The following is a 22,517-nucleotide window of genomic DNA, read 5'->3' as shown; positions in this document are numbered from 1 at the left end:
TGACAAACGCAGAGTGAACATTTGGTGAACTGAACCTCTACCTCTAGGCTTGACGTTTTCATATGCTCGCAGATATGTGCATAAAATTGTGCAAGTGAATAAAAAGAAACTAGAACAAGTAGATGGGTTTTGCCAGCCCCTTCGGCTTATGCCAATGCTAATTTGCTATCTAAGTTCATCAAATTTAGTTCTGCCTTCTGTATTATTAACGAATACCACTTCTCCTATCCAAAATAGAGATGAAGTTAGCTTCTGAATTTGCTAACTATGGCATTTTAAGTGCAGTAGAGTTCTCATGAATATTTTAAGAAAATATAAGTGTCAAGGCCCAAATATAAGTAAATATAAAATATCTAAACTGAAAATGGTTTCAATTTTCTAGTATACGATAAGAAAGAAAGTTCATCTGAGAGGGAAGAAAGTGGGGGTATGAGAGAGGCAAGAAAGAGAATATCAAATTACCTTTACTGTATTTACTCTGATTAATGTTAGTTTGAACAAATTTTACGAAAATAAAATTAGTAAAATATAGGACTTTTCAATTAAAATATTATAACAGAATAATTATTAAGATATATTACTTTAGTCAATAAAAATATTATAAATAAAATACTATAAATATAGTATAAAAATATGAATATTTAATTTTATAAATTAAATTTTATTATTTAATAAAAGTTATTATCAAAATATCTTAAATTTTTTTAATTATTTTTAAAATCAAATACATAATTTTATTCTTGAATTTTACAAAAAAATCTCACTGCATCTTAAATTTTTAAAATATTTTATTATACACTTTAATTTAATAAAATTGAAATTAAAATATTCTTGTGACCTCTGAATATGAAGATTAAAATACAAGGTGTTGGTATAAATTTTTTTAAGTTGATATGATAAATTATAGTAAAAAATATAATAAAATAATTAGTGATAAGTGACGCAGTTGTCGATAGGCACATGGGGGAGGGAGGATCGAATCAGGGACTTGCCCCTAGTTCATTGTGCCCTTGCTACTGGACCCAAGGCAGGTGAGCCACCTAAGACATTCAAGTAGTGGTTTTAGGACTTTAATAGTGATGTGAAGTAGGATGGCAGTTCCCTATCACGTGGATTTGAGAAAGAAGTAGGGGAGCAGTCAGCAAATTTTGATCATTAAGTTCAAAGGATTGATGTGTGACATTTTGGGTATGATGAAGCATGCACTCTTTTTGTTGAAGCTCCTTTCTGATACGTATTATTTTGACGATCTTTATGTACCATGCATTACCAGTAAGAATTTTGTGGGCTGAGCCTATTCTGTTGGTACTATGAACTTGAAATGTAAGGCCCACGTTTTACTTCGTTTCCACATAACATAAATGATGTATGATAATGAATGATGTCAGGCCTACTATGGCCAATATATTTATGTTCATGTTATGTGAAAGATGTGAAATGCATTTGGTAAATTTGCAGGTCAAATGGAAATATTTTATGTTACATGAATCATAATGCCAAATGATATGTGCATATGGATAAGTCATAAGGTATACATTTTATGCTTGTTTCGAATTTTGGACCTTAAGCTTATCCGTTCCTTAACTCTAATTAATTTTGGGCCATTAAAATATCAATTTAAGAATTAAATTGTATTTAAATATCAAAATTTTAAAAATTAAAGTGTGATCTAATTCAATATAAAAGTACATTGTATGGTTATTATCAGAAGGTGAGATCATTTAGAAGTGATTATTGAAAATGTAAGGTATATTTGAATTTTAAAAAAATAATTAAAAAAAATCCCATTAATTTAATAGTAATTTTGAAAAAAATGCAGTGATTAATTCACATTAATTAAAAATATTATTTTTAATATTAAAATAATGATAATGCTTGATTCTCAATAGGCTCCGTTGTAGGCGCAACGGCCAGGGTATTGCGAGTGATTAAATTTAAGAATATAAATGAAGTAAATAAAGGAGAGCTTGATAATTTTTCTCCAAAATAGCTCCAACTTATTATATTAAACTTGAGTCGTTTAATATATAAATGAGTTAGATTTAAATTTGATTTATTAATGTATTACACAAATGAGTTAAATTTGAGCTAGTAATATACTAAAAAAAAATTTTGAAGTTAAAAAAAAAAAAAACATAGTCCATGAGAATTTAATACAATTTTAATTTAATCAGAATCCCATTAACATTCATTTATTAATTCTATACTATGCAATAAGAGTGGAAACCTTTCACACAAACTTCATGTGGGAGAAAGCATCTCAGCATGGTAAGATAATATTCATCATATAACATGATTAATACAAAAGCTTCAGTTGTTTATTGAAAGAATCGTTCACTTGCCTTTACCTTGCTTGGGATCGAATCTAAATGGAGTATAATATGTTTTTTTTTTTTTTTTTGAGAATCTAAGTCTCCCATTAGAAATGAATAAAAATTAAAGGGTGAATGTAAGTGGTTGAGTTACAACATTTACTTGATTAGTCATTTTGATGTGTAAAATAATCTAATTACTTAAATAAGTCAATATTAAAATAAATTAAAATGTAATTTGACCAGCACTCTTAATACATATCCACAAGTGCACGGATTTATATAAGTAATAAAGTGTGAGTAGAGCATCATTCCCACGATGATTGTCTTTAATTACCAAAATTTATGTTAATTTTACTAATATTTAGACTATCAAATTAAATTGAATTAAAAAAAATTGAGCTACAAATGGAATTAACTAATATTGAAAATTAACTAAAAAAAGCAATGAACACTTTGGGTTTAAAATCAAATAAAAGTAGCTAGGTTTATTGATTTCACTTGACTCAAAAATTAATCTCAATTAATTTTATCTAATAATCAATTTTAACTACTCTTGCAAGGTTAATAATAAAAAACATTTAATAATCCCTTCTAGGCATCATCAAATCTTCCAATTAAAGAATTAATTCCTATTTCCCAATAGAGAATTACTTAATTAATTGGAATAATAAGAAAAAGACTATTTCAACAAAACTCCATAAACCCAATCTTAGTTTTCACTCTTAATTGAAGTCTATGATAGTTGTTATCAAATCAAACTCATGACCATGTTTTTGAACCATAGATTATAAATCTAACATCATTCAATTATTTGATCAAGATACTCAAAAGTATTAAACTCAAAAGTGATAACTATTAGCAAAGTAGAGAAAATTAGATCAAAATCTAGAGATTAAATAAAGTCAAACTATATCAAATCCCTAGCTTAAGAATTTAGCCATTCATTTTCTCAAGTATCAACTCAAAATCAATAAAATTAAATCCAAACATCAAATTAATAAATGAGTTTAAATAAAAGAAAAGAAAAGAATAAAAAGAATAAACTCTAAGTGACTCTAACCTCCAAATGTTCCAAGAAAACTCTCTCCAATTTCTTGCTCTTCTCAACAATGAAATTTTCTAGAGTGTTTGGGTGCTAAGAGAGCTCTTAACAAAAAAAAAAAAAAAAAATGTCTTCTCCTCTTCTCCTTCAGAAAATCTCTAAGTAACTCTAATTTTGATTCTTCCATTTCACTTGGTGAGGTGTCAGAAGACGATTGGGTGAGAAAATGCCCTCAAAGACTATCTCATGGCCAGCCATGCATGTAGGATGCATTCTCATGGCTAGCCATGAGCCCTACACTCATCCCACAAGAGGCCATGCTTGTTTCTTCAATTTCACAAATTGACCATGTGAATCTTATACTGGGGTGAGATTTTCTGCCATATTTTCAACTTCTCTCCAACTTTCACCAATCTTTATAATTTTTTTCTAAAAAGAACAAATATCAATTAAAAAGAGAGAAATTAAATTTTAGCTAAATAAACTATAAAAATGTAATTAAAATTAATTAAAAGACTAAATATTTACAAAAATTAATATAATTAACTCTATAAAATTACTATATGTCAAACACTTAAACTTGAGTTTTTGCTTGTCCTCAAGCAAAATAACATATGAAGCACAAATGAGAGATTTGATAACACAAAAAATTTTCAAACATGGTTGCAAATTTTATAAATCGACTTTAAAAGAACAATTTTACCCAAATGCTATAATTTAATCAACTCAATCAAAAATTCAAAAATTAAATTTAATAGTTTAATCATTTCAATCTATTTATACTCAAATGAAACTCTATATAATTAATAATCATTTTACTTCTTTTGAATTTTTAATAAAGCAATTAAACTCAGACTCCAACTAGACATATAATTTCATCACTATTTCCACTAATAAGATAGTATTCCTAGGATATTCAAAAAGCACAAACAAAACAAAATAGAAATAAAATCAACCAATCATCATGAATCAAAACATGCAAAACCTTAATTTTCAATTCCTCCTTATTTCTTTATTTATTTACAAATTATTTACACATTTTTTTAAGAATAGCTTTTGGCACTCTTCATTAAATCGTCATTTGCCTTTTTACGCGAATACTGATATTGGTCATGAAGGCACCTGGTTACTCAGCAATCACAAATTCAAGGTGCTTTGCATACTCATAATCCAAGCTGTTGTTTGACTAAAAAATAAACATGGGGCTCATAAATATTCTTGGTTACTTGCAACTCGAACCAGCAGAGTAGACTAAGTAATTTTATTTTGTTGCTCTTTTTTTTGTGTACAACTATATATATTAAAAGAAGGAATATCAATTAAAATCAAAGTATGCTCCACTCACAGTAATTAATTAATTCTCACATTATTTTTTTCAATTTCATCTCCTAGAAACTCTATCCACATTTCATTTTCATAGACAAAATAAAATAAATATGCAAGGTTGACGAAACAAAATTAATCATCAATTGCATAGAATCTCATTTAAGCACATCACAAATATAAAATAACTAAATTACAGATTTAACTCTCAAACTCAAATTAAAATAATTAAAAACAACAATGGCCAAAATTATTTTCTTTTGAATTTATAAATCAAAATTGCAACCATATTTCACAAAAAAATTATGTACAAAAAGAAAACAAAAATAATAAAAATAAAATTAAATATGTACCTTCAAACTTATCAAAGACATTGTCACAATACTAAACAAAGAAACATGTGCCATGGATATAGAAGTGCAACATATAAACTAAAATAGAGCAAAGTGAAAATGTGTATGAAGGAGGAAAGAAAAGTGTGTGTTGGTCTTGAGGAGAAAAAAAAGTGTTATGAACCAATAGTGTGCAAGAGAAAATATATAAGAAGACAAAATAGGATCACATGGTTTGAGGTGAAAAGAAGTTGACCAATGAAAACACATGAGAAAATAAAAAAAAAATAATGCAAAAGATAACAATTTTGGAACCGCATGGCTAGGAATGAAGTGCTAAAAGTGGTGCACAGCTAACCATGCTTGAAATGCACCTTTCTCATGGCCAACCATGGCTTTTGCTGCCCAAGAATATTCAACTATGCATCAAAGGAACCGCATGGGTAGCCATGGTGCAACACAAAACTAGCCATGTGCCTAGCTTGCATGAGGGTATACGCTTGGGAGACCATGGACACTTACACACCGGGCCATGCGCATTTCTTTTCATTAAATGACTTTCTCATGGGTAGCCATGAGCATTGTTACCCAAAGATGCACAAATGTGCATGAAATGAAAAAAAAAAAAAAAAGGAAATCCAAATCTCATGGCATGAAATGAAATGATGCATGGCTAGGCATGCTAGTAAGGCTCAATCCCATGCTAAACCGTGAAGTTTATTGCCCAATGAAAACAAAATGGAAAATTTCAACTCCAATTGAATAGAAATGCTCATGTGTAACCATGTGATTTCTTACAAACTCCCATTAAGCCATGACCTTTACTGTTTCTCTTGAATTTTTTTTTTTTTTTTGCAATTTAAATTCAACTTCTTTTAAACAATGAATTTCATGCCCTAACATGACTAACTCACACCTAGTCATGCCCTAACATGACTAACTCACACCTAGCCATGAAGTTTATTTCTTATAAAAAATTATTTCATTTCAATTCAATGCAAAATTGGGATCTAATCCAATATGACACTAAAACAAAACCACACACCAAAATTTGTATTTTCCTCACATTTGCCTAATAAAATAGCACCATTCAACTTCACAAATATCCATCAAGCACAAGATATGCATAAGGTTGCAACAACATTAAAATTAAGTATATCACATCAAAAGCAATAATTTAATTTTCAATGAAATCAAGCACACAATGAATTTTATTAAGGCAACAAAAGAGTAGAATCACTCCCCTTTGATGCGTGCCTTTCCCTTTACTTCACCAAACTTAACCTTTTACTCCTTCTTGTGAACCTCATGCATCATTTTTTTCTTTTTCTTTTTCTTCTTCTATACCTATAACCAAAAGAAGACAATGCCAATTAAAATTTGGGGAAATACTTTAACTAAAATTAAATGCAACTAAATATGAGCAAAACTTAAAAGAAATGACAAAAAGAAAGGATATCAAAATCTTTTGTGGGTTGCCTCCCAAAAGTGCTTGTTTTAGGTCTTTAGTTTAACCACTTGGATAATTGCTCATCAAAGAGAGGCCTCCGCCATAGTAGCCGCCATGTAACACTACCTTTGAGTCTTGGTTTAAGACACCCTCAAGATTGATCATATTTGGAAAATTATGTGCTTAGCATGAACAACACTGGCTTTAACTAATATGCTTGGGAAGAGTACTCCAATTTTTCCTTGAGCTCGTGAGGACATAGCATTGTAAAAGGTGGTCTCATTGGGAGGCAGGATCTTCGGTTGGTGTATGTGGTAGTACCATCAATGAGTTCACATCAATGGTTTCACATTCTTCTTCATCCACCACTGCTTGAGGCTCTTCTTCATGTGGGAATTCTTCTAATGAACCCTCAACTTCATAAGAATTGTGTTATTCCACTATAGGCTTTATTTCCTTGAGGCTCAAATTCCCATGAAGATTCTTCATATTTTAACTTACTCTCCCCACCATTAGTGTTTGATTCATCATCTTAGAGTTAAACCTCATTATGTACCATTGGACTATCAATTGTCTCATTTTTTACTCTAGATTGACTATCAAGATTTTCCAATTGCGCACACCTCTTTAAATCTTGAATTTTTCTTCCAATTGATGCTCATTTTCCCATAAAGTGCCCTCATTATCCAAACTTTATTTCACCGATAGATTTCTCATTGTTTCTTGCAATCGAGCTATTAACTCTTCAAATTTTGAATTCGACTTTTCAAATCAAAGTTGATATTCCCAAAAAGTTTCCCATTCTCCAAATCTTGTTTCACCAATTTATTTTCATCAAAATCTAACACCAATTTTTGTTTAACTCTTTTTTTCCATTCAAGCAACTATCTCTTCAAGTGTTGGACTCTTCTCTTCCTGATACTCAACTAAATGGTATGTATCAATAGGTTGAGAGATATATGGAGGGTATTGGTGTTTCCAAACCTGCAATGAAGGATCCAAATGCTAATAGTAGTCAAAATCTGCCATATCATTTAGTAAGTGAATTGCTTCCTCAAGGCTTTTATGTAGAAGGTGACCACCAATTGGCCATGCTCCATTATCCACCCAATTTCTTGTAGTATCATCCAAACTATTATTGAAACTGAGAATGAAAATATGATCAGAAGATTATGATTTGTGAATTTCTCTACCATCTCCTTGAATTTTCCTGCAAAGATAGAATGGTTCTGAGTGTTGTTGAACAAAACTTTTGAGTACTTATTGATAAAACATCATGAAATAACTCACAAGAAAAATAAGATAACAATATAGAATAATAAAATAAAAAAGTCCAGATTAATAATAAAATTAACTATTTTGATATTAAAGCACCAATCCTTGGTAATGGCGCTAAAAATTTGATATGTGTCCGCAAGTGCACGGATTCATATAAGTAATAAAAAGTAAGAATAGTATTGTTCTCACGAGGATTGTCTTCAGTTACCAAAATCTATGTTAATTTTACTAATATTTAGACTATCAAATTGGATTAAATTCAAGAAATTAAAATTGAGCTAAAAATGAAATTAACTAAAAAAAAGCAACAAACACTTTGGTTTTAAAATCAAATAAAAGTGGTTAGGGACATTAATTTCACTTGACCCAATAATTAACCTCAATTAATTTTGTTTAATAACAATTTTAACTACTCTTGTAAGGGTTAATAATAAAAACATTTAATAATCCCTTTCGCATCATCAAATCTTCTAATTAAAGATTTAATTCTTATTTCTAAATAAAGAATTACTCAATTAATTAGAGTATTAAGAAAAAGACTATTTCAACAAAACCCCATTGCACTCCAATCTTAGTTTCTACTCTTAATTAAAATCTATGATAGTTGTTATCAAATCAAACTCATAATCATATTTTCCAATCATAAATTATAAATCTAACATCATTCAAGTATTTGATCAAGATACTCAAAAGCATTAAACTCAAAAGTAACAACTATTAGCAAAGTAGAGAGAATTAGATCAAAATCTAGAGATTAAATTAATTCAAACTACATCAAATCCCTAGCTTAAGAATTTAGCCACTCATTTTCTCAAGGATCAACTCAAAATCAATAAAAGTAAATCTAAATATCAAATTAACAAATCAGTTTAAATAAAATAAAAGAAAGGAAAAGAATAAAAAAATACACTTTAAGTGTGCTTGATGAAGAACTCTTGCTCTAGTCTCCAAATGCTCCAAGAAAAGCCTCTTTAATTTCTTGCTCTTCTCAACAATGAAATTTTTTAGAGTGTTTGGATGCCAAGAGGGCTCTTTAAAAAAAAAAAGGTCTTCGCCTCTTCTCCTATAGAAAATCTCTAACTAACTCTAATTTGACTTTTTCCCTTCACTTGGCAAGCTGTCACAAGACCATTAGGTGAGAAAATGCCCTCAAAGACCATTTCATGGCTAGGCATGTGTGTAGGATGCATTCTCATGGCTAGCCATGTGCCCTACACTCATCCCACAAGAAGCTATGCTTGTTTCTTCACTCTAACAACGGGCCCTGTGAAGCTCATGGTTGGGGGTAAGATTTTCTGCCCAATTTTCAACTTCTCTCCAACTTTCACTAATTTTTATAATTTTTCCTAAAAAGAATAAATATTAATTAAAAAGAGAGAAATTAACTTTTAGCTAAATAAATACAAAAAATGTAATTAAAATTATTTAAAAGACTAAATATTTACAAAAATTAATATAATTAAATATATACAAAAATTATATGTCAAATCTCTCAGAATTTGACATGGTTTTTGAGACTGGATTGAGTTATGAGTTTCAACCACTCATAAGGCTGTGTAATTAGGCCCATATTGGGTTAATACAGACTAATTGTAAAGTGACAACCTTGTGGTTGTACTTGAAGGGGAGTGTTGAAATTCTAAGTTCCACATTGGGAATGAACAAAGATTATATTTGGTAGAGCGCAATGTAATGCAATATAATCAATTATATAATGCAATCAAAATTGTAATGTAATATAAATGTTATTGCATTCCAATGTTTGATTGTAAAATAAAAATACAAGTACTATAATGTAATGATGATTTTGATTTTAATATTTAATTTATTTATAGAGTTAATAATAAGTGGTAGTAGTTGCGTTGATTGGTAATCAAGTGCTAATAGTGGCTAAGTGATAGTGGCGGTGTTGACAATGGTGGTTAAGTGGTGGTGGTGGTGGAGGCAAGATAGTGGTGGTGGTAGTGGCTAGGTGGTGGTAGAAGTGACAGTGGCTAAGTGGTGGTGATGGTGCACATGGTAGCAATGGGGTAGTGATGGCGGTGGTGGTAATAGGGTGGTGGTGGCGATGGTAGTAATAGGGTGGTGATGGTGATGGTGATGGTGATAATAAAGAGGAGGGGGAGGGGGAGGGGTGGTTGTGGTATTAGTAATGGTGTTGATGGCGTTGGTGACAAAGTGGGGTAGTGGTAATAACAATGGTGGCTAAGTAATGGTGGTGATGATAGCATTGACAATAAATGCAAAAATCAAAACGAGCAATCATAATTACATCCATTGTTATATGTAATAATTATTATGTTACTTTAAGCATAATTGATTATATTATATAATTTTTATTGCATTACATTAAATTTTTTAATGTTACCAAACAACATAATCAAAGTTGCAATGTAATCACAATTACATTATAAATTTGATTACGTCATATCAAACATGACAAAAAATTAAATGGTGAATATAAGTAATTGGGTTGTAACATTGACTTGATTAGTCATTTTGATGTGTAAAGTAACCTAATTACTTATATAAGTCAAGATTAAAATGAATTAAAATATAATTTGACTAGCACTCTCTCCGAATTTAACATTCTTTTCCTTTTTGTTTTTTATTATTATTTTTTTATTTTTTAACTTTTTATATTTTCTCTTAGTTTCTCTATAAATCGTTTAATTTATTCGAAAGTCTATTTTCTATTTTTTAAAAAAAGTATTTAGTTTAAAATTTATAAATATATTGATTATTTTAATTAATATTTAAAAATATTCTTAAAAGTTTAACATTTTGTTGTTATATATGTAAGGGTGTTTGATTCACCTTTGAGTGCAGCTGATATAGGCACTCAAATAGGTAAATTGAAATGTTTGGTAGCATTAAAAAAATAGAGCTGATAGTTGATAAATAATTGATATGATACCCATTAACTGTAGTTTGTATCAACTCTATTTTTAAAGTTATTTTCCATAAGCTAATAGCTGATTTAATTTTTATTTTTAATTTAGACCATATTATTCTTTTTCATATAACTCGAAAATTAGTAATATTAATGTTGTTTGTTTTTATTTTTTTCATTTATAATTTTAACACTTAATTAGTGCATTACAATTTTGTTAAAATATTTTATGTTAATAATATAAAATATAAAATATTTATTTATTATGAAAAAATGCATTTTTTTTTCTAAAAACTTAAAATTATAAGATTTTCTTTCTTCATCAACAATAAAATTACTTTATTTTTTTATAACAACATTTTTAAAATTATGTAGTTATTTTCTTTTTTAAGAAATTTAATTATTTTCTTATTTCAATAATAAAATAAATAATATGATATAATAAATTAATAATTATTTTTTATTTTAATAATATAATAAATGATATAATATATTAAATTAATAGTTATATATTTATTTTAATAAAAAAATAAATAATATAATATAATAAATTTATAATTTTACATTTATTTCAATAATAAAATAAATTATTTGATATATGCCCTTATTAGCTATTTTACATATTAACAGCAATCGCTAAATATACTTTTACCAAATTCTTAACAAAAAATCATTTATCATTAGTTACTAGCTATCAGCTAACAGTAATAGTTATCAGTTAACGACTATTAACTGCATCCAACAGTTAAATTAAATATGCACGTAAAACATTATAACTTTAGAATTTTAATAATTATTTATTCATTGATTAAGAATAATAGTTTTAGGTTACATATAGTCTACACACATATACAAGAAATCATAGATTTACTGAGTTGGATTTCTTGAAAGTAATTGGGTGAGATTCATCTTAAGCATAGTAGACATATGTTTGGTTTAAAGTAAACTTCAAAATTCAAGCAACCTTTGGTTTTTTGGATCCACATATTGTTGAATTTACCCGTTAAATGAATGGATCTCACATGTTTGTGTGTTTGGTCCTGATACAAGTAAGAATTTTTCGTTAACCTATCTCTTGTTCTGTTCCAAAAGGAAGGCAAACATATCCTTGCTTACCCAAGTCTAACAAAAGAATCCTACACCAAGGCGGAAGGCAGAATAAAGTAAACCTCAAAATTCAAGCAACCTTCAGTTTTTTGGATCCACACTGTATTGAATTTGTTGATAAGACTAGTTCAAATAAATGGATCTCACATATTTGTGCATTAGATCCATGCTAGATCGAGTTTAAATACAAATTTTCCATCAGTTTATCTCTTGTTTTGTTTCAAAAGGAAGGTGAACATATCCCTATTTATCCAAGTCCAAAGAAAGAATCCTAAACCACATCCAAGGTAGGACAAAGTAACCTCAAAATTCAAGCAACCTTCAATTTTTTTATCCACAACCTATTGAATTTGTTGATAAGATTAGCTCAGTAAATAAATGGGTCTTACATGTTTGTGTGTTGGGTTCATGGTAGATCGAATCTAAGCAAGAATTTTCTGTTAGTCTATCTCTTGTTCTATTCCAAAAGGAAGACGAACATATCCTTATTTACCCAAGTCCAACGAAAGAATTCTACACAAGGCAGAATAAAGTAAACCTTAAAATTCAAGCAACCTTTAGTTTTTTTTATCCTCACCTTGTTGAATTTGTTGATAAGACTAGCTTTGCAAAATAAATGAGTCTCATATGTTTGTATGTTAGATCTATAGTTGACTGAGTCTAAGCAAAAATTTTTCATTAATCTATCTCTTGTTCTGTTTCAAAAGAAAGGTGAACATATCCTCGCTTACCCAAGTTCAATGAAAGAATCCTATGTCATGGAAGGCCAACTAAAGTAAACCTCAAAATTCAAGCAACCTTTGGTTTCTAGGATTCACATTCTGATAAATTTGTTGACAAGATTAGCTTTTGTTGATATACGGTTGCTTTGCCTATAAATCAGTCCAAAAGAATTACAATGACCACTCTTTCCAGCTACCTTCAGCTTAGAAACATCATCCCCTTTGTCCTCTACTGCAACAGATCTGTCCGGTAAGTGAAATTTGTTGTAACAACCTCCATGTAGCAATTCCGCACATTCTACTGCTTTTGGTGATCGGTGTCCGGATGACAGCTAGAACGTCTGAAAAATATTTAAACTAAAGTGAGAAACCATAATTAACTCAAATATTAATAAGAAAAATTTAGGAAAAATTTTAGAAATAAAATACAACCAAGTTAAATGAGCTATGCCCTAGATATGGGTAACCTAGTGAGAAGTTGCGGTTCTCGCAACTAGGAGCCCTAGACCCGGGGGAAAAATCATAAAATAATTTTTGGGACTCCAGAGAAGGGTCATTAAGGTTCTTATGGCATTAGAATGCCAAGAAAATACTTAGAAAAATTTTTCAATCGGTACAGACAATTTTGGCTCGTTAAGCCAAACAGAGGGCATTTTGGTCATTTCGTCTTCAGAGATGATTTTTGGCCGACTTGTCCAGTTAAGTAAATAATTATTATAACATAAAATGTGAATAAATATTGCTAAAAATTAAATTAAAAATGAGTAGAGAAAAGAAGAAAAGAAAATGAAAGAAAATACTTAATTATGACATCATATGATGCCTTTAAAAAGAGCTCCACCAATGATCTTTTAACAAGCACTTTTAAATCAATTAAAAAGGACAAAAAAGAGTTAAAAATTGAAAAATTTTCCGCTCTTCTTCCTCAAAATTTCGCAGCCTTCTCATTCCCAAACCCTTTCCACCATTAAAGCTCCTTGCTTCATTTCCCACTTCAATTCACCTCAAAACCTTATCCTCTCTTCACTAAAAATTATACCCACACCAAGGAGAAGTGTTTGGAAGCCAAGAAAGAGTCAGAAAGTAAAGAAAAATTAAAGTCTTGGTTGGCTTGGATTTGAGCTACAAGAGGTTAGTGCTTATTTATGCATATTTCTCTCTTTATTCCATGTTAGGGACTTAAAATGAGTATGAAATTGTAAGTCAAATGAAATAAAACTTATGTGTATGTACACCATGGAATTTGACAGCCTTAAGGAAGGGATAATGTTGATTGTTTTGATGTATTTAAAATGGCTTAGAAATTGTGTTGATGTGTAGACATAAATTTGAAATGGATTAGTATGCCTAATTGACATGTGTTGTGTGAACCTTGAATTTGAGCTAGGGTTTGGACATAAAACATGGATCTTGTTCATGTGTTGGTGAATGAAAGTTTAAATGGTCAATTAGTGACCATTTGGCTATGTATGATGAAGAATTGAAGTGAGTTGTAGCTTGGGATTTGAGTTTGGCTAGGTCGCCTCTTGGTGACCTATGTGGTCGGGCATGAGTCCAGCAAGTTTGGGCAGTAATAACTTGAATTGTAGAGGTTCAATTTGTGCAAGGACAATTGGACATGAAACTAGACATATAATGACACAACTTGAGTGAAGAAACCATGCCCATAAAACCAAACCAAGTGGACCACAAGCTTGCCCTAACTGGGTGACTCGCAGCTGTCGGGCAAAATGACCAAATGAACAGTATTTGGTCATTTAGCCATAACTCAGTGTAGAAAGGTCCAATTGACTTGAAATTTTACCAGCAACAAGCTGAGATATAGACCACCAACTTTCATGAAGAAACCTAACCCAAATTATGACCAGAACATAATCAAAAGTGAGCTGCAGTCACTGCTCATAACATCAGATTTGGTCACCCAGAAATTCTAGACAAACTTTCAATCCGGCCAGTTGTGGTCTTTGGGCCATAACTTGAGCTACAAAACTCCAAATGGAGTGATTCAAAAGTAAATTCAACTAGACAAAATAAGGAACAACTTTCATGTTGATCATTTTGCCAAATTCCCACTGTAAAATGACCAATGGAACAAGAAACCCAAAGCTTGAAAACTGAAAATTCTGTCCAATTAACTTTGTTATAATTGGTATTGGCAACCAATACCAACAAATTTAAAATGCAAAATATGGTATGTTGATGATATTTAAACCAATATACCTATTGTCAATGCAAAAGTCAACATTTTAGTTGACTAATGAAATGAATAGTAACACCTAAACTTAAATTTCAAGAATTGTAAAATTTAAAAGTGTAACATGCTCTAGTACACCTAGCAAGATTGGTTTGGATAGGTTGGCATGCCAATAGGGTTCAGTTAGTAGTACTGCACATGGCATTATGTCATTCTGTGATTTCATGGCTTTTAGCCATTCTAACATTATGTTGATACTTAGCCTTGTGCCTAATGTTATTACAAATTATTAGCTGCTCATGCACACCGAGATACATATGTGACTGATGGTGTGACGAATTCGAGGTACTTGATACCCAAAGCGCTTACTCGCTTATACAAACCACTATCCAAAGATAGGTTACTTGGGCACGCAAAAATTAAAGTGAACAAATTTAATGAAATAATTAAGAGAACATGTACATAATAATTAAGATTACCAATAATGATCAAAAAAATTATCTCAGATAAGACATCAAAACATGCAATCGTATATTTACTTCGTTATTTCTTTTATTTTATTATTGGCACCACTAAGCATTATTGCTTAGCGCGTTGCTTTTGCCACGCCAGAGGTTCCGTGATATCGACCGAGAGCCCAGAGACCACGCATCCGGGTGAAACCTCCTACACCAAGATAGTGTCCGTGTCACCTCACCATCTTCAGCATTGGTAGGACACTAGGTTTCATTTTGGTATTTTGTAACTAACTTTTATTTTCTCATGTGTAATTGAGACTTATGTAATGTATTTTGATGTTAATGTAAATAGTGATAATTGTGTTTATGAATGGAAAATTGAGTATTTATTTATTGCTTGTAGATGAATACCATGAGAAATGAATGATTGAGAAATGGAAATGTTGTTGAAAAATATTGAGATTTTGATGATGAAATGGAGTTTGAGATTGGTTGAAAATTTTAGAAGTGTTTTTCACAAAGTTCAAGAATTGTTTTCTCCATTTTTAGTCGGTACTCATCATTGATTTTCTATTAAATTTTCTAACCTCAAATAAATTATAATTTCAATAAATGACTTAAATGAATTATATTTCATAAATTTTACTTCATAACTATGAAAAACAAAAATAAATAAATTATGAAAAAATGATTGAATTAAAATAGGCTATTCGATACATCATGTGGCATATCTTGCTCGCCATAATCAGACCTGTAAGGAGTGTCACATTTAGTGGTATCAGCATGGTTTAGGCGCTTCGAGCCTAGATCGAGTCCATACCAAGCATTGCATTTGTAAGAGTCGAGGTGACACTAATGCAAATCTGTTTGTCTTTATTATTTTGATTAGGATATGGACCCCACATCTCAGAGGGCAGTTGAGGAGAAAGTGGAGAGTCATACTCCACCCGCAGAGTCGAGACCGGGGTAGGGGAGAACTCGCCCACCACTCCAAAGCAGAGCCTACTCAGCCTTCACAGCCATGTTTCAAAGAATGGCCGAATTCTTTAGACAAATGGCTAGGGTAATGCCACCACCACCACCACCTCCACAGCAGAAATCACATATGGAAAGACAGAGAAAATTTGGAGCAGTGGATTTCTTTGGCAAGAGAGAAGATGACTCTATTGCAGCAGAAAATTGGTTGAATAGAACAGGTAGAGTTTTAAAATAACTCCACTGCACTCCAAAGCAAAACCTAGAAGCTGCCATATCTCTATTGCAAGATGATGCATATGAATGGTGGGATACGGTGTCTAGTGAAGTGCAACCAGAAGTAATAACTTGGGACTTCTTCCTCTCAGAATTCAAGAAGAAATATGTGGGTAGTGTATACCTGGAAGAGAGAAGAAGAGAGTTTATTAACCTGAGGCAGAGACAGCTGACAGTGGCTGAGTATGAAAAGGAATTTATCAGATTGAGCCGCTGCGGAAGGGAGATAGTCCCTAATGAGGTCGAAAGGTGTAAGAGATTTAAAGAGGGATTAAATGACAACATAAAGATCATGATTACTGCCTTGGGAATCACAGAATTCACCAAGTTAGTGGAAGCTGCAATAAAAGTTGAAAATGTTAGAATAAGTGAGCGCACTGCAATGCAGAGACAGCAGTAAGAGGCCCGGTCAATCTAGTTCATCTCCGTGATCCGGGAAGAGTTCAAAGGTTGACCAGACAGAGTTCAGTCAACCATAAGGTTAGGGTCACCTGTGGGCCCAGTTATAGTTCACCCCTAGGAGAGGTCACCCACACCATCGTGGGTAGCTCTCCAGGATGGGGTTTAGGGACCAGCCCCAAAGATCTTCTCGTGATGTCCACATTGCCTCAAGTGGCATAAGGGGGAGTGTTGGAGAGTGACTGGTGCTCGCTAAGGTGTGGGTCGACAGAGCATCACCGAGGAACCGCCCACGCAGAACTACTATATCTCGCTTCCAACACAAGCATAAACTCGCTCTGCACCACAAAGGGGTAGGAAACTGCAACTGAGGCAAGTGGGACCATTACAGAGGCTCAGATCCGAGCCACAGAGAGGCTCGAGGCGTACTCACCCGCCAAAGCCTATGCCATGAGAGCTCAGAGGAGCAAGATGCCCTGACGTCATCGTGGGTACGCTCTCCTCTACAATACATCGGTGCATGCATTGGTGGATCCAGGATCCACTCATTCATACATCTGCATCAACCTACTCGTAGAAAGAGGGATACTAGTAGGGGAGAGTGACCAAGACATTCTGGTCACTAATCCATTGGGCCATAGTGTAGTGGTGAACAAAGTGTACAATGTTTGCCCATTAAGGATTTAGGGGTATGAATTCTTGGCAGACCTGATTGAGTTGCCTTTCCATGAGTTTGACGTGATTTTGGGAATGGACTGGTTATCACGTCATCAGGCAATAGTTGATTGTAAATTGAAGAGACTTTCTTTGAAAAATCCTGGGGGTAATGAGATGACAGTTGTGGGGAAAAGGACAGATTTATTGTCCATTGTCATCTCAGCGACAGTTGCAAGAAAATTGATGAGAAAAGGCTGTGAATCCTACCTAGCACATGTGGTAGATACTAGGCAAGCTAAGCCGATCCAGGTGACATACCCATAGTAAAAGACTTCCTGCATGTGTTCCTGAAGAATTGCCTGGTTTGCCACCAGAAAGGGAAGTTGAATTTGTTATTGAGATACTGCCGGGTACAGCACCAATCTTTATTGCTCCTTATAGGATGGCACCCAAAGAATTAAAAGAATTGAAAATTCGCATCGGATAAGGTTCATACGCCCCAAAGGTGTCACCATGGGGAGCTCCAGTGCTGTTTGTAAAGAAGAAAGATGGGACTTTGAGGTTATGCATTGATTACCGGCAGTTGAATAAAGTGACAGTGAAGAATAAGTATTTGTTGCCTAGAATTGATGATCTGTTTGATCAATTGAAGGAGCAGAGTATTTTCTAAAATTGATCTCGCATCGTGGTATCATCGCTGAGGGTGAAGGATGCAGATGTGCCAAAGATCGCATTCAGACCCGATATGGGCATTATGAGTTCCTAGTGATGCCCTTTGGCCTAACAAATGCACCAGCATTCATGGACCTTATGAACCGTATCTTCCATCCATACCTAGATCGGTTTGTAGTGGTCTTTATTGATGATATTTTTGTGTATTCCAAGACCAGGGAAGAACATGATGGGCATTTGAGGATTGTTCTGCAAAACCTGAGAGAAAAGAAGCTGTATGCTAAGTTGTCCAAGTGTGATTTCTGGTTAAATGAGATTGCTTTCCTTGGACACCTAGTGTCAGCTGATGGGATTAGAATGGATCCCAAGAAGATAGAAGCAGTGATGGAATGGAAGCCTCCCAAGAATACAATCGAGGTCAAGTTTCTTGGGGCTAGGGTATTACAGTAAGATTTGTGAAGGGATTTTCCTTAATACCGCTCCAATAACCAAGTTGTTACACAAGAATGTCATATTTGACTGGAATGACAAGTGTCGCAGCTTTGAGAAGTTGAAGGCTTTGTTAACAGAGGCACCAGCAATACAAACAAAGGTCGAAAGGACTTTGTGATCTACAGTGATGCCTTTCATAATGGATTAGGGTGTGTATTGATGCAAGAGAGGAAGGTGGTCACTTATGCATCCGGGCAGCTAAGGCCACATGAACAGAATTACCCTACCCATGATCTAGAACTTGCAGCAATTATCTTCACATCAAGATATGGAGGCACTACTTGTATGGTGAAAAGTGTTACATTTACATGCACTACAAAAGCCCAAATACTTGCCAACCCAAAAGGAGCTCAACCTAGACAGAGGCGATGGATTGAGTTTCAAGGACTGATTGTGTGATTGACTACCATCCCGGGAAGGCAAATGTAGTTGCAGATGCTTTGAGCGAAAATCCATCATAGCTTTGAGATCATTGAATGCCCGCTCATCCTTGGCTCGAGATGGAGTTATTTTGGCCGAGTTATAAGTGAGGCCAAACTCGCACGGCAGATTTTAGATGGGCAGAAGGTAGCTGAGAAATTAATGACTACTGTGAGTAAACTCTCAGCGGGGAAAGCAACTGCTTATGAGGTGAAAGTAGAGGGGTGTTTGTTCTACAAAGGAAGAGTATGTGGACCAGATGATGGGGAATTAAAAGCCATTATCCTGAAAGAGGCACACACCAGTGTTTATGCTTTGCACCTAGAAAGTACAAAAATGTATCATGATCTGAAGCTTCATTATTGGTGGCCTGGTATGAAGAAGGACATAGCTGACTATGTGACTAAAAGCTTGACATGTCAGCAAGTCAAGGCAGAACATCAAGTTCCATCAGGTTTGCTACCATACGCATACCTGAATGGAAATGTGATCGGGTCACTATGGATTTTGTAAGTGGTCTACCTCTCACCCAGAAGAAACATGATGTAGTATGGGTGATAGTAGATAGATTGACGGTCAAGACACTTTCGGCCGCTAGACCGACTACTCACTAGAGAAGTTAGCAGAATTGTATATCAATGAGATAATTAGACTGCATGGAATTCCACTTTCCATCATATTTGATTGTGACCCAAGGTTTACATCGAGATTTTGGAAGAAATTGCATGAACTGGGTATACAACTCCACTTCAACACAACTTTCCATCCTCGACTGATGGGCAATCGTAAAGAGTAATCCGTAAACAATTGAAACCAATTAAACTAATACACATATTGAATCAAATGGTAATAATAATGTGAAATATATGTCGTCCTTGAGGATATGCCGAGGAGTTGTGTCATTGAGTTTGAGGGAAGTTGGGATAGATACCTTCCATCGCAGACTTGTATACAACAATAGCTACCAAGCTAGTATCCAAATGGCCCGTATGAAACATCGTATGGGAGGACATGTAGAACTCTAGTGTGCTAGACTCAATTGGGTGAAGATAAACTAGTAGGGTCGACTGTGAAACAGATCGAGGAGAAGGTAAAACTAATCAAAGCTAATCAAGGTTGCCTCGCATGCATGTAAATCCTATGCCGACTTGAAGAGAAAAGAAATAGAATATGCTTAGCATAAAGTGTTCTCAAGGTGTCACCGTGGAAGAAGGTACCGAGGTTTGGAAGAAAAGGTAAGTTAAGCCCTAGGTTCATTAGTCCATATGAAGTCATTGAACGGTGGGTCCAGTGGCCTACAAAGCTAGCTTTACCACTAGAGTCGACAAGATCTACAATGTGTTCCACGATCTATGCTAAGAAGATACGGCCAGATCCTTCACATGTCATCTCCATGGAAGAAATTGAAGTACAACCGATTTGACATATGAAGAAGAACCCATACTGATCCTGCTCGAGAAGTGAAAGAGTTGAGGAATAAGCAGATTCCATCGTGAAAGTGCTTTGAGGCACCACAACACCGAGGAGGCAACTTGGGAAAGTGAAGAGACGATGAGGCAACAGTTCCTCAACTGTTGCATCAAGTAAATTTTGAGGACGAAATTTAAATTAGAGGGGAAGAGTTGTAATACCCTCCTCAGAGCAATTCCAAGACATTCTACTGCTCCTGAGCTGCCTGGTCCTGATAGCTAGAACGTCTAGAAAAATATTTAAACTAAAGTGAGGAACCATAATTAACTCAAATATTAATAATAAGAAAAATTTAGGAAAAATTTTAGAAAAAAAATACAACCAAGTTAAATGAGCCAGTGCCCTAGCGATGGGTAACCTAGTGAGAAGTTGCGGTTCTCGCAACTAGGAGCCCTAGACTGGGAAAAATTATAAAATAATTTTTGGGACTCCAAAGAAGGGTCATTGAGGCTCTATAGCATTAGAATGCCAAGAAAATACTTAGAAAAATTTTTCAATCGGTACAGACAATTTTGGCCCGTTAAGCCAAACGGAGGGCATTTTGGTCATTTCACCTTCAGAGGTGATTTTTGGCCGACTTGTCCAATTAGGTAAATAATTATTAAACATAAAATGTGAATAAATATTGCTAAAAATTGAATTGAAAATGAGTAGAGAAAAGAAGAAAAGAAAATGAAAGAAAATACTTAATTATGACATCATATGATGTCTTTAAAAAGAGCTCCACCAATCATCTTTAACAAGCACTTTTAAATCAATTAAAAGGACAAAAAGAGTTAAAAATTGAAAAATTTTTTGCTCTTCTTCCTCAAAATTTCGGCAGCCTTCTCATTCCCAAACCCTTTCCACTATTAAAACTCCCTTGCTTCATTTCCCACTTCAATTCACCTCAAAACCTTATCATCCCTTCACTAACAATTATACCTACACCAAGGAGAAGTGTTTGCAGCCAAGAAAGAGTAATAAAGTAAAGAAAATTAAAGTCTTGGTTGGCTTGGATTTGAGCTACAAGAGGTTAGTGCTTATTTATGCATATTTCTCTCTTTATTCCATATTAGGGACTTAAAATGAGTATGAAATTGTAAGTCAAATGAAATAAAACTTATGTGTATGTACACCATGGAATTTGACAGCCTTAAGGAAGGGATAATGTTGATGGTTTTGATGGATTTAAATGGCTTAGAAATGGTGTTGATGTGTAGACATAAATTTGAAATGGATTAGTATGCCTAATTGATATGTGCTGTGTAAACCTTGAATTTGAGCTAGGTTTGATACAAAAACTTGGATCTTGTTCATGTGTTGGTGAATGAGTTTAAATGGTCAATTAGTGACCATTTGGCTGTGCATGATGAAGAATTCATGAGTTGTAGCTTGGGATTTGAGTTTGGCTAGGTCGCTCTTGGTGACTGGGCAGTGGTAGGCATGAGTCCAGCAAGTTTGGGCAGCAATAACTTGAATTGTAGAGGTTCAATTTGTGCAAGGCCAATTGACATGAAACTAGACACATAATGGCACAACTTTGGTGAAGAAACCATGCCCATAAAACAAAACCATGGACCAAAAGCTTGTCCTAATCCGAGTGACTCAGCTCACTGGGCAAAATGACCAAATAAAACAGTATTTGGTCATTTAGCCATAATCAGTGTAGAAAGGTCCAATTGACCTGAAATTTTACCAGAAACAAGCTGGAGATATAGATCAACAACTTTCATGAAGAAATCCTTAACCCAAATTATGACCAAAACATAATCAAAAGGAGTTGCAGTTCACTGGCTCATAACACTATCGATACTTGGTCACCCGTAAATTCTGGACAAACTTTCAACTGGCCACTTGTGGTCTTTAAATATAACTTGAGCTACAAACTCCAAAATGGAGTGATTCAAAAAAGAAATTCAACTAGACAAAATAAGAAATAATCTCTTCATGTTGATCATTTTACCAAATTCCCACTGCAAAATGACTAATGAAACAAAGAGAAACTCCTAAAGCTTGAAAATCAAAAATTCTGGGCTCCAATTAACTTTGCTTAGAATGGT

Source organism: Hevea brasiliensis, unplaced genomic scaffold (assembly GCF_030052815.1).
Source record: "Hevea brasiliensis isolate MT/VB/25A 57/8 unplaced genomic scaffold, ASM3005281v1 Scaf62, whole genome shotgun sequence".
Lineage (NCBI taxonomy): Eukaryota > Viridiplantae > Streptophyta > Magnoliopsida > Malpighiales > Euphorbiaceae > Hevea > Hevea brasiliensis.
The sequence above is the reverse complement of the archived record's forward strand: the minus strand, read 5'-3'. Positions refer to the sequence as shown.